Here is a 15,609-nt window from a genome sequence, read left to right on the forward strand (position 1 = left end):
CTTGGTTTACACAAGTAAAAGAATGCTTTGAAGAGGCTGGACTAAGGGTATAAGAAAGCTGTAAAGCAGAAAACAGTGTGCTTCAAGAGAGAGAAATCTCTCTGACACCATCCGCTGTTGTTCCTGAGAAGCTGGGATAAACAGATTGTCTCTTTTGTTCACCTGTTTAACCTTCAACGAACGTGTTAGGAACTTTGCCGGTTAACAAACACCGAAGTGCCTTGGAATGGTGAGAGCCCAGCTCTCGCTCTCTCTCTCTCTTTCTCCCTTTCTGTCTTGGCATAGCTTTCTGAACCTGAATTTTATTAGTTAAACTTGAGCTAGGTTACTACTAATACCATCATAAATTTCATATACTTAGCAATAAATGACTTTTAGAGTCAAACTGGTGGTAACCGGATGAATTTTTCCTTCTCTACTTCCCCTTCCCCACTTGCTCTGCAGCAACACTTCTTTTACCTAAGACAAAGATCCCTGTAAAGCCCCAAAATACTGTGGGGTCCAGTCATCAAGAGGCTACCACTGCTAGGACAGTTAGGGCAAAAGATTGGGACGTACTGAGTTTGAGATGCATAAGGGGATCAGCTTGTACAGGCTGATTGACCCAGTTTGGCTCAGACCTGCCCTAATGAACTGAATGCTGGGCCATAAGGGTGTCAGCAGGACACCCAGCCTGATTCAGAGGTATTGTGTTCACTTGTGTGCTTGTGTCTGACTGTATTTTATTATTGCCCTGATGAACTGATTCCTGGCATATGAGGGTGTCACCCTGTACGTGCTGATCAACCCAGACAGATAAGCGTGTCATGTTAATCTCTGTGTGTGTATGTATTTTACTGATTTGGTGGCAGGAGGAACTCAGCCCGATTGAAACTGAGCCCTGCAAGACAGCTCCGTTGGGGGTGAAGACTTGCAGAAGGGAGAGATACAGCTCCGTATAGAAACACAACACAAGCAGCACATTGATAAAATTACAAAGACCCTAGAAACATACTCCTAATAAATGAGCACACGAGAAAGTGACGGGCAAATCTGGTAACAGCCACTGGAGTAGCCATGGGCTACCAGGCATCAGTTTGAGCAGTCCTGAAGCTTCCCTATCTTATGTGCCAATAGAGACAATAATGGACAATGTGAAATCCAGATGCTATTGCCTCCCCATTGCTGCAGGCTGCAGGGAGTCAATGGCTTGTTAATGACCCAGTGTTCTTTACTTCACACAGGTGTTAACAATCACCTGTGAAGTAACAATTAATATCCCTTCCCGCCCCTAACAACTATGAAACTATGAATTACAGTTAATGGTGATTCTACTAATGAAGCTATCTATTTTAAATCAATTTTGCTGTCTGCTAGGGCTTCCTGTTTCACAACTCCTGCTGCTCTGCCTCTACACTCTGCATCCAGGACGCTCATTAAGTTTTCAATTCAAATCAGGACAGTTGGTCACCCTACTTATGGTTTTGTGATCCAATATATGAAAGGTGTTATGAGCTGGCATTTGCCCTATGTAGTTTTGTGCCAGCTGCAGCTTGGCTATACCAGAGCAACTGGTATATTAACTGGTATATTAAATCTCTGCAAAAATAAACATCAGGCAAAAGGTGAACTATATTTGCTGCCACAAGAGGACACTGTTGACTAGATTCTGAGGTCATATTCACACATTTCCACATTTGTGAACTTAAAAAAAATACCATGCGGGCTCTGCGTATGAGCATGTAGTAATTTCTAGCTGAGATGAATCACAGTTATTTACTGAAATATTTAATTAATAATTCACTGAGATTATTGATTAAACTAAATACTAATTGCAGTTGGAGGCTGTATCATATTGTATGGTTATAGTAGCATATTAAATGTTTGCTGCTTTAATCTTTAGAACTGTTTTCTTTCTATTGTTACAACCTATGGTGCTGAGTACTCTCAAGTTGCTCAAACATAGGAAAGCATATTAAATCAATTAATCAAAAGCTCCTGAAAAATTGGTGAGCAAAGTATATGGCCCAGCAGATTAATTGGAACACTGCAATTTATACAGCAATCCCTGGCAAAACAGAGGAAAACATTATAATTGATGGTCCAATTTGGAAAGACCATGCTGTATTTTGATTTTTAGGGGCAAATGATACTCAGTTTACAGCTGTGTGCTATGAAAAGTGCAGAGACTGCTTATTCCATTTTCAGAAATCTAGGTGCAAAATACAAATCCTAACAACAACCAATTGATACAATAGAGTTATTACTCAAATATAAAATGACTCCCCAAAACTTATATATTATAGATCTAAAATGTATATATTGTTATTATTTTCCAGGTATAGAATTTAATTATTGGAGGTTTGCCTTAATTTTTTCCCCCTTCCCTGCTACATGAGGAAAAATACATCGGGGCTGATCAGGTAGCTCTGCTACTCTTTGCCCCCCTGCAGCCCCGTTTTTCCACTTACTGTCAGACCCTACTCTCCCTGAGTACACGGCAGTACAGAGTAAATTTCAAACACCGGCTTTCAAATAAACATGGACAAATTACTATGGCCTCCCAAAAGCTTGGCTCATCCAAAATCAATACATTTTACCTTTTTTGAAACTGCTGCAAGTTTTAGTACAGGTACTCCATGAATACACATTTATGCAGTATTTTTGTATCTACTTATATATAGTACAAACTATGCATAATATTAATTCAAACTCAAAAGGCTTATAATTTACCATACAGGTCATAGGGGTGGGTCCCAGCAGAGTCAGTGACATTTTTTAAGGCCTGGTGACCCTATAGCACAGCACTGCTCTGTGTTCTTGTCATAGGGCCCGAGATCCTCCAAAAAATTTATATGCAGGGTAACCTGTACTGACTCTACCTCATGGAGAGTAGAACCACACTAATCCTGTGTGGCAGGCAAGAGGGGCTGACAGAGGGATTTTGGGTGAACTGTTTGGGGCCCTGTTTGGTGACAGACATTTGCCAGACATTTAAGACAGGTAAAGAAACAGGAATCATTGGAAATTGGAAAGAAAGTTGCAGCTCAGCTGTTGGAGTGAAGAGGAAGTAAAAATATAAATAATGTAGTGGTTCACCATGACTTGAAAAAGTGTTGGCACTGAGGTGGGCTGTGTGCAGTAGGCATGTATCTTGTTTAGATGAGCTGTAATAACTGCACTCTCCATTCTAGCTTGTTTCTGCAGCAGGGCAAACACTATAACCACCAAGGCAGTTTTCTTAGTTGCACCCAGGGAAACCACTCTCCTGCCATGGGGTAAGACCTGCAAAGGCAATGTATAGTTAACCTCCCACTTTCACCACTAGTGGGAAGATATTGGCTTTATGCCCACTTTATGGAAATGGGAGACTCCTCCCTAGTTTGCTCCTGGGACCTTATGGCTAAGAGCAAGCAAAACTTGGGGGCATCTGAACCCCAAATCTCTGGGCTTGGGCCTGCACATGCCTGCCAAAGGATTTGGAAACATCTGAAGTCCTAGGTGGGATGGAGGATGTTTGCTGGTTGTAGGGCTCTTGACTGACTCATGGATTTGAAATTGATTTGGCTGATTTGGCTTGGAACATGAAAAAAATTCCTTTAAAAAAAAAAAAAAGCTTGCTCCTGCAGCCATATGGCTGAGGGCAAGGAAAACCCAGGAGCATATGAACCCCAAGCCTATGGGCTTGGGCTTGCAAGTAGGATACCTGCTAAATGATGTGGTAACTTTTGAAGCCCCAGGTTGGGGTAGAGGAACATTTGAAGCCCCAGGTTGGGGTAGTTGTTTGCTGGTAGTAGGGCCACATATGATTCTTGAATGATTCACAGATTTGGAATTGATTTGGCTTGGAACATGACAAATTTTTACTTAAAAAAAAAAAAAAGCGTGTTTGTCCAATATGGCCTAGGTGTTTTATAGTTATGCTCAGTGTTGGCTGCATTTAGTTAGTTTCATAGTTGGTTTCCATTACTGAGTTTATGTTGTATTTGGCAGCAGTTTAATGATAGACAATGTATTTGATGAGAAGCTGTATTTCCCTTTTGGGGGGGGTGTGGAGCATGTCTTATAATTGAGTAAGTACAGTATTTAAAGTAAAACAAGAAAATAGATCAAATTCTCTCTTCTAGCTATAGCATGATTACCCTATGTCCATTTCTATATACTCAAAGCTTTATTGATCTTGTTAATTTAGAACAGCCATTCTACAATATTAACACTTTAAAGTAAAATTATTTAGGAGTTAAAAACAAAAGTAATATGTGTGGTGCCTTGGTAATTTTAATCAGATTAATTATAATTGAGATTTATTATGAAATTAGTATGCCTGCAGCCTGAAAATTATCAGTAGTGTATATTCTACACAACACCTCACCAACAACAGGTATGGAGGAAAGGCAGTTGCAATAACAATAATTACATCTATATTGTGATATGAGATCATTTTCTTAATTTAGGCCAGATCCTCAGTGTGTGTAAATGGCCATAGTTCTATTGACTCTGATGGAACCACATGCTAAATTAGGTCAGCTCAGTATCTGGCTGGTAACAATAGAACCGATCTATTCTGAAGACTTCTGTTTCATAGTCTTTGAAAAAGGGTGAGAGGAGAATTGATTATCTGCTGATTAGTGGGAGAAACCAGCTGTGGTGAAAGTACTCTATGTTGGCTCCTAGTAATGTAATGCACTGCCACTCTCTGTATGCCTCAGGGGTGTGTTTAGGAGTGATAAGGTTTAAACTGGTATGTGAGCTTGGCAGGTGGCCCTTGTTAAATGGTTGTCAATTTTATAGCAAGAAAAATCTTGGAGACAACTGGAGCCCTGTATTAGGGACTCAGCATATCTACTGAAAGGGATTTAGCTGTGGTTTGAATTGTTTGCTGCTTTTTCCTGGCTGATTAGCAGGAAGCCAGGTTTTTGGTTTCCCACTGAAAAATGGAGACAAATGTGGATTTCCCCCTTTACCCAAGGAAAAAGCAGGTTTCTCATCTAACCCACAGACTTGCAATTTTGCAAAGAGCTCTTTGCAGGCTGGCCGAGTTCCAGCCTGCAAGGGGCAGGAGGAGGGTGGTCAGGCAGGGGATGCCATGTGCATGTATATACACATGGCTGCCAGGCAGCCTGGAGAGCAGCTCCCACAGCTAAGTTGGGGGAGGGCTTGAGGCCCCCAGAGGGAGGGAGTTTGGCAGGGCTAAGGCTCCTGCCCAGCTGGGCAGTGCATGGGGCTTGGGGCCTGGTGCCACAATGCATGGCCACAGGGCCTTGGTGGGGAGCGGGACAGGGCCACAAGTGAGGAGCAGGATAGGGCTGCAGCGGTCAGAGGGTGGGGCTGGCTCCCTGGCACTGCGTGCACCCCCAGGGGACCAGGGAAGACTTGTGCCCCTTCCCCCTGGATATGTGCACTGGGCAGGGCTAAGCATGGGCTGCCCACTGTGGGCTCAGGCTCCTCACCCTGCTGCCCTCCCCTATGGTCTCCACAGCCTGGTGGGTACGACCTGGCACTGCAGGGAAGAGCAGGGCCACACAGGAAAACTCCTTACCACTGCGAGCTCCTACACTCCCTGGTGAGGTGTCTCCTGCTCATGCAGCAGCAGTGAGGGGCACAACCCCACATTGCAGCTCCCACTGCAGCCATGTGCACAGGGCATGCCTCATTAGAGCAGCACAGAGTTTGCAGCAGCAAGGAGCTTCCCCAAACAGTGCCACTGTTGCCCATGGTCACACCTGCTGGACTGTGGAGGCCATAGGAGAAGGCAGTAGGGTGGGGAGCCTGAGCCTGCACCTGGCATCCCACGCCCACCCCTGCCCCATGCACAGATCTGGGGGGCATGAGTCCCCCCCCTATCCTGGTAGTGTGAGCAGCTGCAGGGAGCAGGCCCTACCCCTGTCCAAGCCTGCAGTGGCCAGGCAGTCGGGGTGGGGTGGGGCCAGGCTCCACGCTCCACTCTGCTGCAGCAGTCATTGTCTCCTGTGGAGGGCAGAGGGCTGTGGACTCGAGTCCCTGGCTCTGTAGCTCTGGCAGCTTGGGGTCTCCTCTAGCAGGGCTGTGGGGAGCTAGGGGCACCAGCAGGGCTGGGGTGCCATGCGGGGGGGGGGGCGGGGGATGGACTGAGGGGAACCAGCAGGGCTGGAGGAACTTTAGATGAACACAGTTACATGCCATCCAGGTAAATTTGGTGAAACCAATATGTCTGTAATATGCAGGTTTTCAAACTAGGCCAAGTGGTCCTTTTCTAGTCTTAAAAACTTGGAATCCATGAACCTGGGATGTGGGAACCTGAAGAAGGGCCATGTCTTGCCAAATAGACAGTGTTCCAGGATAAGGCAAGTACGTAAGGAAATGTTAAATCAAATGTTCTTTACCAGAATGTCCACTAGGCGATTGGGATCTGTTTACACCACTAGTAAAGGGATATACCTAAAGTTGCCCTTCAGTAAGGGTCACACCAGAAACACTCCTTCTGTATCTCCCCTACAAGGAGCAATGCTCAGGATTCATCTGTCAGCACACACCAAGTACATTCACATTGTGCATGCTGTACAGTGATCCTTACTGCTGCATGCATCCTCCTATCTCCTGATATTTAGCATAATACTAGGATGCAGTGTTGCAGGAAAGTACTGGGGGGGGTTATAGTGGACTGTAATCTATGAGCTAGCAGTGTGCTCTTGTATAAAAAGAAGTAGGGCTGTCAATTAATCACAGCTGATGCACATGATTAACATGTTAATTGGTTCTTGCATTAATTTTTTTAATGTGTTATTCATGCACATGGTTTTGAAGCCCATACCCAGGCTCTGCATGGCCACTTCTGGGCTGCCCAGCAGGGCAGAGGTGACAGTGCAGAGGACCACAGGGCAGCCTGGGTGTGGGCTCTGGGAAGCCGCATCAAGAGGGGGGCATTGGGGTGTGCACAGACGCAGATGCACAGGAGCAGCAGCAGCCCACATGCTGCATGTAGAGCAGCATCGTGCCAGTAAGTCTGTGGAAGGGGAGGGGTGGGGGGAGAGGGAAGGGGAGGAGGAAAGATCAAGGTCCCCACAGTGAAGGAGGGAGTGGGGCAGGAGCAGGGGCAGGGACTGAGGTGAATGGGGCCCGGAGGCCGAGGCAGGTTGTGGGACGGAGCCACAGGCAACTTGTCCTGAGGCACCGGGGGGGGGCACAGCTCCCTGCTGCTGCCCTCACCCCCAGGGGAGGCATGGGGGCATGTGCCCCCTAGACTTGTGTGCAGGCTGGAGGTGGTCTCTGGCTCTGCGCCCTGCTGCCTTTGTACCAGGAGCTGTGCAATGCCATGTTGTACTTCCTGCTGCCAGGTGGGCAGGGGTCACATGGCTAGTGCGCGGCTCCTAGGGCAAAGGCAGCAAGGTGCAGAGTCCTATCCTGCAGAGGGCTGCCCATCTCTGCCCTATGCAGAGATCTGGCACCCCTTGTGCCTCCCCTGGGGTTGTGTGCAGCAGTGTGGAGCCACCCCCGTGCCTCTGGACAAGCCACCTGCAGCTACATCCCATGACTTGCCCTGGCCCCAGGGTCCCTGCCCCTGCCTCTGTCCCACTCCCTCCCTCACTGTGGGGGCCTCAATCTGCGCCCCCACTCCCTCCCTCTCCATCTGCCCCTCGCCCTCCACAGACTTACATGCTGGGTGCTCTGTGTGTGTGTGTGTATGTGTGTGTGTGCCTCTCACTCCCAAGCCACAGCCCCCTCAGCCCGGCTGCTGCCCCTTACTCCTGACCCACAGCACCCCACATCCTGCCAGGGTGTATGGGAACCCACCTCCCTGGGCTCCAAACTCCACACACACCCACAGCCCTCCACAACTTCACAAATTCCCCACCACCACACACACACATCCCGCACTCACCCCACAACTATATAAAGTACCTTCATAATTTTGCATAACTTTGAATTTTCTGTGCATCATTTTGAGTTTTTAGCTGTGAGACTAAAATCGCAATTAATGTGACTAATTTTTTTAATTGCACAATTAATCACGATCAAAATTTTAAAATAATTTGACAGCCCTAAAAAGAAACCAAATACTGTATTAATAAGAGAACTGCTTGCAATTCAAGTGAACTGATTCTTCCACTCTTCAACACTGCTCCAAACTTCTGCATAAAAAAGCAGACTTTCAAGAACACCTGTGAGCAGCTTTCCCTGACTGATTGTGGTACAGGACCACACTAAGGGAGCCCATAGTATTACAGCTGGCATTGCTGGGTTGCTATAGGTTTGTGGCAAATCAGTTTAACATCACCTTGGAAACTGCAGAGGTGATTGTTGGACAGGTTTGCACCACTATAGTGAGGCCCTTGGGTTATCAGCATCAAGAATGTGCCCAAAGTTATGACTGGCTTCTAGAGGAGAATGGGTTTTACCAACTTTGGTGTGGCAGACACCAAATAACTCTCTGTAGCAGGCTTGCCTTTTGGAGATTAGGTTGAGTCCCAGGCTTGAAATCTTACTGTTTTGATTGATGAAGCCTATCCACCAATCAGGAGGCAGCAAGAGGAGATAAATTATGCCCCTTTCCTGAGGGGAGGGGAGAGGAGTTCCCCCCCATGGATCTGGTTGAAGACTGCAACACTCAGGTCCGGAAGACTTCAGGGGTGGAGCCCTGGAGAGTATAAAAGAAGCTGCGTGCCCAGCATGAGGGGAACACATCTGGGACAGAGACGAGAGAAGAGCTAAGAAGAGCTGCTCAGCAGGGCGAAGCAGTAGCCCAGAAGTGCCCCTGAAGACCTCCATCGGCAGGGAATGGCAGACAGCTAGGCTTTCAGTGTGCAGCACAGCACATGGCGTCCAGACCATTGGAGCTGTGTGAGGTGGCTCAGATTTGCAATCTCTGGCGTGCAGCCAGAGACATGGTGCACAGGCCGGCACATGGAGTAGGACCTTTGGAGCGCTTGGGCGGCTCAGGTCCTCAACCCCTGGAACAAGGCTGGGAGCTCGGCACAGGAGGCACTGCACGGAGGGTCCAGGAGTGGACTGAGCCTGGTGCTGCACAAGACAGCCCAGGCCTCTGACCCATAGAAAAAGGTTGAGTCCAGGGAGTCAGACAGTGCTTGGGCTACTGAGCCAGCAGACAGGGCCAAGCCAGAGGCCCCAGAAGTCTTGCATAGCTGAGTGTGCCCGCCTCCTTGTGATGATTCACTCTCACGCCGCCTTTGCCCAAACTGCTGACCTTGCATGGCAGGGACCTTCGAGTAGACCCCAGGGGGCTCCTTGGCTACCTTCAGGGTGACCCCAAACTCGCCTGCCATGACTTAGAATGATCCTTCAGTGAAGGGGTTCCCCTCTGAGGATGCCTCCAGAGCTGTCACACGTCATGGCGGACGTACATGGGGCTCCAACCTCCCCTACACCCCGGCCAAGCACCAACCTTTGAGACGGGCCTCCTAGTCTTTTGCGGCAAGCCCCTGCTGATATCCTCCCCGGTCCCTGAGTCTCCTCTTGTGGATGAGTACCCTGAGCACTGACCGGACTCGGAGGGTTTGGCAACTCTCGGCCTTTGGGCTTGTTTTCTTTGGCGTCCTAAGCCTTATGTCTGATGCTGTTGGCCCTCACAGGGTTTGCCTGTGGTTCTTCTCTCACACTTGGGCAATGTCCCGGCTACCCTAGCTGTGTGCTAAGATCTCAGCTAATCCACTCTCACCAGGGAACTAACATAGACTAACCCTAAAAAGGGAACATAAGCAATACCCTCACCATAACCCCTTGCCCTGCCGTGAAACAAATTAATGAAACCAGCAATGTGACTACCAGGGGAGTGCGACCAAAGGGACAACCAAAGGAAAAGGAGCATCCTGGGAGGAAGCCCTGTAGTCTCCTATCCCCTAACGTCCCTAACACCCCAGGCTGGCACACCCTCCAGGTCAGGGTCCATGTCTTCACCCCAGTCGGGGTCTCTCTCCCCTTCCCTCCAGGACCTGCCTCCACCCTGGAGCTGCGGCCCCTGTTGCCTCTGATGGGAGCTCCCACACTGGCTCTCACTGTAGCCTTTGCTGACTTCAACAGTAGCTTCACTGGTCCTCCATCAGTCTCCTCTAGCATGTGGCTCTCTTGTAGCTCCTGCTGCCTCTGATGCTGCTGGTCTCCCTGTTGACACCTCCAGTCCCTGCCGGTTTTCCCCAGCTTGGGGATCCTCTGAGGCTCTGGTTGCTGCTGCTGCCAGCCTGCCTGCCAGCTCTTCCGATCCCTGTCAGTCTTCCCTGGCTCAGGGATCCTCCGCAGCTCTGGCTGCTGCCGCTGCCACCACTGCCGCTGCTGCAGATCGCAGCGGCCGAACACACTCTTCCTCGCGGCCTCTTTCCATTCCTCCAGTCCCCAGTGGTCCTCCTCCTGCGGTCTCGTGGCTGCTTTTTATCTTCACCGGGTGGCGTCTCCTCATGACGTCACCCAGCCCCAGCTGGATATGGGTGCAGTTGACGAGCCGTGCGGGCGGCTCATAGGATCATAGATGTAGGGTCGCTTCATAGAATCATAGAAGTAGGGTCGGAAGGGACCTTGTAGATCTTCAAGTCCAACCCCCTGCCTGGGCAGGAGGAAAACTGGACTCAAATGACCCCTTCCTCGCTCCTCCCGGCTCCTGCAACAGGTATGTCGTTTTTTTTTTCTTTCTCCTTGGTCTGGAGTTTATCTCTGGATGAGGCTTCCCCCTCTCCTGGCCCTGTGCCCCAGCACATGGAGACCTGTTCCAGGGGACAGTGACCTGCCTGAAGCCCACTGCAGGCAAGAGAGCAGCTTGGTGCAGACAATGAGGACCACTCTGCAGGCCTGGGAGCCAGGAGTGGCAGGGAAAAGAGAATTCCCACAGGGGAGGAGTCATCCCCCTTGATTAGTTAAAGGATCCTGAAAGTGGAGGTCCCACTGGGAGGGCCCCCCTAAAGTTACCAGCTTCCTTGTAGGGCTTGGGAAAAGCCCAAGGGCATTGGGGTTTCCCCTTGGGATTAAGTTTATCTTTGGGGTTCTTGCACTGTAAGTGGTGTGATGCCATGCCTTATATTTTGTGAACTCTCATGTTTGTAAATTAGTAGATGAGTAGAGTCCTAGGGCTCTGCTGGGACCCCCTGTTGCTACTACTTCACCTGTTGTATATTTGTATTTATTTGTGGCTTATTTATTGTTCACCCATACTTATCTATAGTTTATCTGTTGGCTATCTATGTTTATTTTGGGGTTTATCTGTTTCAGATCAGATACTTACCGGTATCTGGAGCACTGGTGTAAGGCTTTACCAGAGGGTATTGTTTATGTTATTTGTTTGGATATCCTATATATATATATATATATATATTTATATAGTACATATGTTTATATCCATGTTTATTTTCCTTGTGATAAATTAACTATATACAAATTTATTTACATTAAGTCCCCTGATTGTCCTGGCCTGGTTCTATAGGAACAGAGGGAAACTGAGTGGTCTGCAGTTCCCCCACAGCACACCTGCCAGCTAACAATTCCCTTCAATTGGAGAAAGGGAGTATATACCTGAGTTACCTGGGCTACATCTCTTATGCCCTTCTTGTGGAGCCAGTGGGCACATCCCCATGTGCGGAGGTGTGTGGTTGCCACAGCAAAAATAGCAGCAGCACAAATTTGTGCTGCTCCTTTTGCCTCTGTGCATATCCCTGAACATGGGGTTGGTCCCTGCACATGGAGCAAATTGTCCCAGGTGGGGTGGGGGAGGCTGAGGCCTGCACCTGTGCTGACACCAGAAGCCTTGTCTGGGATCCTGGGGGCCTCCCAGGGCAGCTGCGGCGCTAATCCAGCGGCTCAGAGCCTGGCCAGCAGCCAGAGTATATGATTCTGTCTGGCCAGGGTCCGTTTCCAGTTGGCACATACCGCTTTTGTGACTTTTTTTTTTTGACACCAGGATCTCTTTGACACCAAACTTGGTGTCAGAGTTTGGCACCGTGCTGCACATCTGCAGTGCAGCAAATGGGCTTGAGGCACCGCAAACTGCACATGCATGCTCATCTGGATGTGTCCAGTGAATACACTAACTGCAAGGGTTACTTCTCCCAGGTTCTACAGGCTCTGATGAACAGAAGGTTCATACTTACTAATGTATGGAAAGGACCACAGCACGATATTCCTCAGTTGAGCAGGTATTTACATATTTGGGTAGGGTGAAGCTTTATTTTCCCATGGTCATCCATGGCATGTGTGTTCATTTCCACAATGAAAATCCTTCCTACCCAGGGTTGCTGTAGCAAATTAAACCATATGCTGAATCAGGCCACATGAGGCCTTTAACTCAGCTCTGAGCAGCTTCAGAATAGTTGCCAAGTGTGCCTCAGGAAAACTGAACAGAATATGGTGCTGCCTCCAGGACTGTCTGGAAGCCAGCATTATCAGTGCCACATGCAGTATTTTTTCCTGCTCTACTCTGCACATTTGTGAAGCTGGAGACAAACCTTTCCACAGTAATAAGGACAGCACAGGGTGTCAAAGGCCTGCAGCAAGGCAGCAGGCCTTGACTTCAGGAGGGCCGATTTCAGCGAGTTAAGGAGATTAGTCGGGGAGGCACTGAGGTCCCGGAGGGGAGGGGAGTTGGGAGTCCAAGATGAGTTGTCGTTCCTTAAGGAGACGATCCTCCGAGCCCAAAGGGTGACAGTCCCAACGCGAATCAAAGAGGGCAAGAGTACTCAAAAGCCCCCATGACTCACCAAAGGCATTCAGGACTGTCTGAAAGCTTAAAAGGAGACGTATATCCAATGGAAGTGAGGGGCCATCACCAAGGAGGATTATATTTCCATTGCTCGAGACTGTAGGGGGACTGTCAGGAAGGCTAAGGCAGAGACAGAACTGGGACTAGCGACCCTGATCAAAGATAACAAGAAATCCTTTTTTAAATACATAGGGAGTAAAAAGAAGGCACCGGGTAACATGGGGCCTCTCCAGGACACGCTTGGCAATCTGGTGGTTGCACCAGACAATAAAGCTGACCTCTTTAACAACTTCTTTGCCTCCATATTTCTGAGCAGGGACCGGGACATACCACACACCAGGATCCCAGATGAACTCAGGAGAGGCACAGCCAGGCCCAGGGTCAGAGAGGACCTAGTCAGGGAACTTCTGGTGGAACTAGACATGTTCAAATCAGCAGGTCCTGACGATCCCCACCCCAGAGTGCTGAGGGAATTAGAAGAGGTCATTGCGGGACCCCTGGCACGGCTTTACGACCACTCATGGTGCTCTGGCGAGGTGCCAGTGGATTGGAAATTGGCCAATGTGGTCCCCATTTTCCATAAAGGGAGGAAGGAGGGCCCAGGAAACTATAGGCCTTTCAGTCTTACCTCATTCCTGGGGAAGCTCTTTGAGAAAATTATCCAAGAACACATCTGTGAGGGACCAGCAGGGGAGATTATGCTTAGGGGCAACCAACATGGGTTCATTAGAGGCAGGTCCTGTCAGACCAACCTGGTTGCCTTCTATAACCAGGTCTCTAAATCCTTGGACGCAGGTGTCACCGTGGACGTAGTCTTTCTGGACTTTAGGAAGGCCTTCAACACTATCTCTCACCTCGTTCTCATTAAAAAAATAGATGACTGTGGCGTTGATGCCTACACATCAGATGGGTCGCAAATTGGCTGGAGGGCTGCACCCAGAGAGTGGTGGTGGATGGGTCATTTTTGACCTGGAGGGATGTGGGCAGTGGGGTCCCCCAGGGCTCAGTCCTTGGGTCTGTACTGTTCAACATCTTCATCAGTGACTTGGACAAGGGGGTGAAAAGCACCTTAAGTTTTCAGGTGACACTAAGATGAGGGGAGAGATGGGCACGCTCAAAGGGAGGGACAGGATACAACTACATCTAGACAGGTTACAGGGGTGGGCAGATGAGAATAAGATGGGTTTCAACACTGACAAGTGCAGGGTGCTGCACCTAGGTAGGAAGAACCAGCAGCATACCCACAGGTTGGGGAACTCCCTTCTCGTCAGCACAGAGACAGAAAAGGGTCTTGGAGTCATTATTGATTCCAAGACGAACATGGGCAGACAGCGTGGGGATGCAGTCAGGAAGGCGAACCGCACCTTGTCATGAATCCACAGATGCATCTCAAGCAGGTCCAAGGAGGTGATCCTCCCCCTCTATGCGACATTGGTCAGGCCGCAGTTGGAGTACTGCGTCCAGTTCTGGGTGCCGCACTTCAGGAGAGATGTGGACAGCATTGAGAGGGTCCAAAGGAGGGCCACTCGCATGATCAGGAGGCAGCAGGGCAGGCCCTATGAGGAGAGGCTATGGGACCTGAACCTGTTCAGCTTCCATAAGAGAAGGGTGAGAGGGGATCCGGTGGCCATCTATAAACTTACCAAGGGGGACCAGCAGGGAACGGGAGAGACCCTGTTCCCCTGAGCACTACCAGGGGTAACTAGGAATAACGGCCATAAGTTGACTGAGAGTAGGTTCAGGCTGGACATCAGGAAGTACTACTTTACAGTCAGGGTGGCTAGGATATGGAACCAACTTCCAAGGGAAGTGGTGCTCGCTCCTACCGAGGGTCTTCAGAAGGAGGTTGGATAATCACCTTGCCAGGGTTGTTTGACCCCAGCTTTCTTTCCTGCCATGGCAGGGGGTCGGACTAGTTGATCTGCTCAGGTCCCTTCCGACCCTACCAACTATGAAACTATGATACCTCTAAAATTCCAAGTCTGTTTGCTACAGCTAGAAATCACGTCTGTGATTCACAAACTGTGAAGTTCAAAGCCCAACCTGAGGGAGGCAGGGGAAATGTAAGAAGTCATATGTGCTTACATTTCTGGAATATTTTCCTGGACAGGTTCATAGATTTCATAGACATTAGGGCTAGAAGGGACCTTGAAGATCATCAAGTTCAGCCCCCTACTCCAGGGGCAGGAAGTCAGATAGGGTCAAAGGATGACATCCTGAGATTTACTTGAGAAGCATCTATGGATGCAAGCCAGAGTTTTGTTTGCTTTACCAGCTGCAACATCGCATTGGTGGCTCATGTTCATCTTGTGGTCAATTATGACCCCCAAGTCTTTTTCAGCCATGATGCTAGTGAGCATACCACTGCCGAGCCTATAAGTGTGCTGCAGGTTTTTTTTCCCCGAGGTAGAGTACCTTGCATTTTTTGGTATTGAATGTCATCAGGTTTATATCCACCCACTTACTAAGCTTATCCAAGTCAGCCTGGATCACTAGCCTATCCTCAGATGTTTAATGTCATCGGTGAACTTGGCCAGTGCACTTCTAACACCAGTGTCCACACCATTGATAAAGATATTAAAGAGAACCGGTCCAAGGACAGAACCTTGGGGGATGCCACTGGTCACGGAGCGTCATAACGATTTGATTCCATTGACTAGTACTCTCTGGGTCTGACCTGGGGACACCAGATCAAAGGCTTTTTTAAAGTTCAGATATATGATGTAAATCTCTTCTCCCCTGTCCAAGTGATATGTCACCTGGTCATAGAAGGAGATGAGATTGGTCAGGTAAGACCTACCCACGACAAACCCTCAGGATGTTGTCCCTCAGCCAGCTTATCAAGAAGGATCTCTCTGATAATTTTCTCCAGAAATTTACCAGGGATTGAAGTCAAGCTGATTGCCCTGTAATTCTCAGGATCTACTCTCTGCCCTTTCTTGAAGATGGGTTCCACA

Source organism: Alligator mississippiensis, chromosome 2 (genome assembly GCF_030867095.1).
Source record: "Alligator mississippiensis isolate rAllMis1 chromosome 2, rAllMis1, whole genome shotgun sequence".
In the NCBI taxonomy this organism is placed as follows: domain Eukaryota; kingdom Metazoa; phylum Chordata; order Crocodylia; family Alligatoridae; genus Alligator; species Alligator mississippiensis.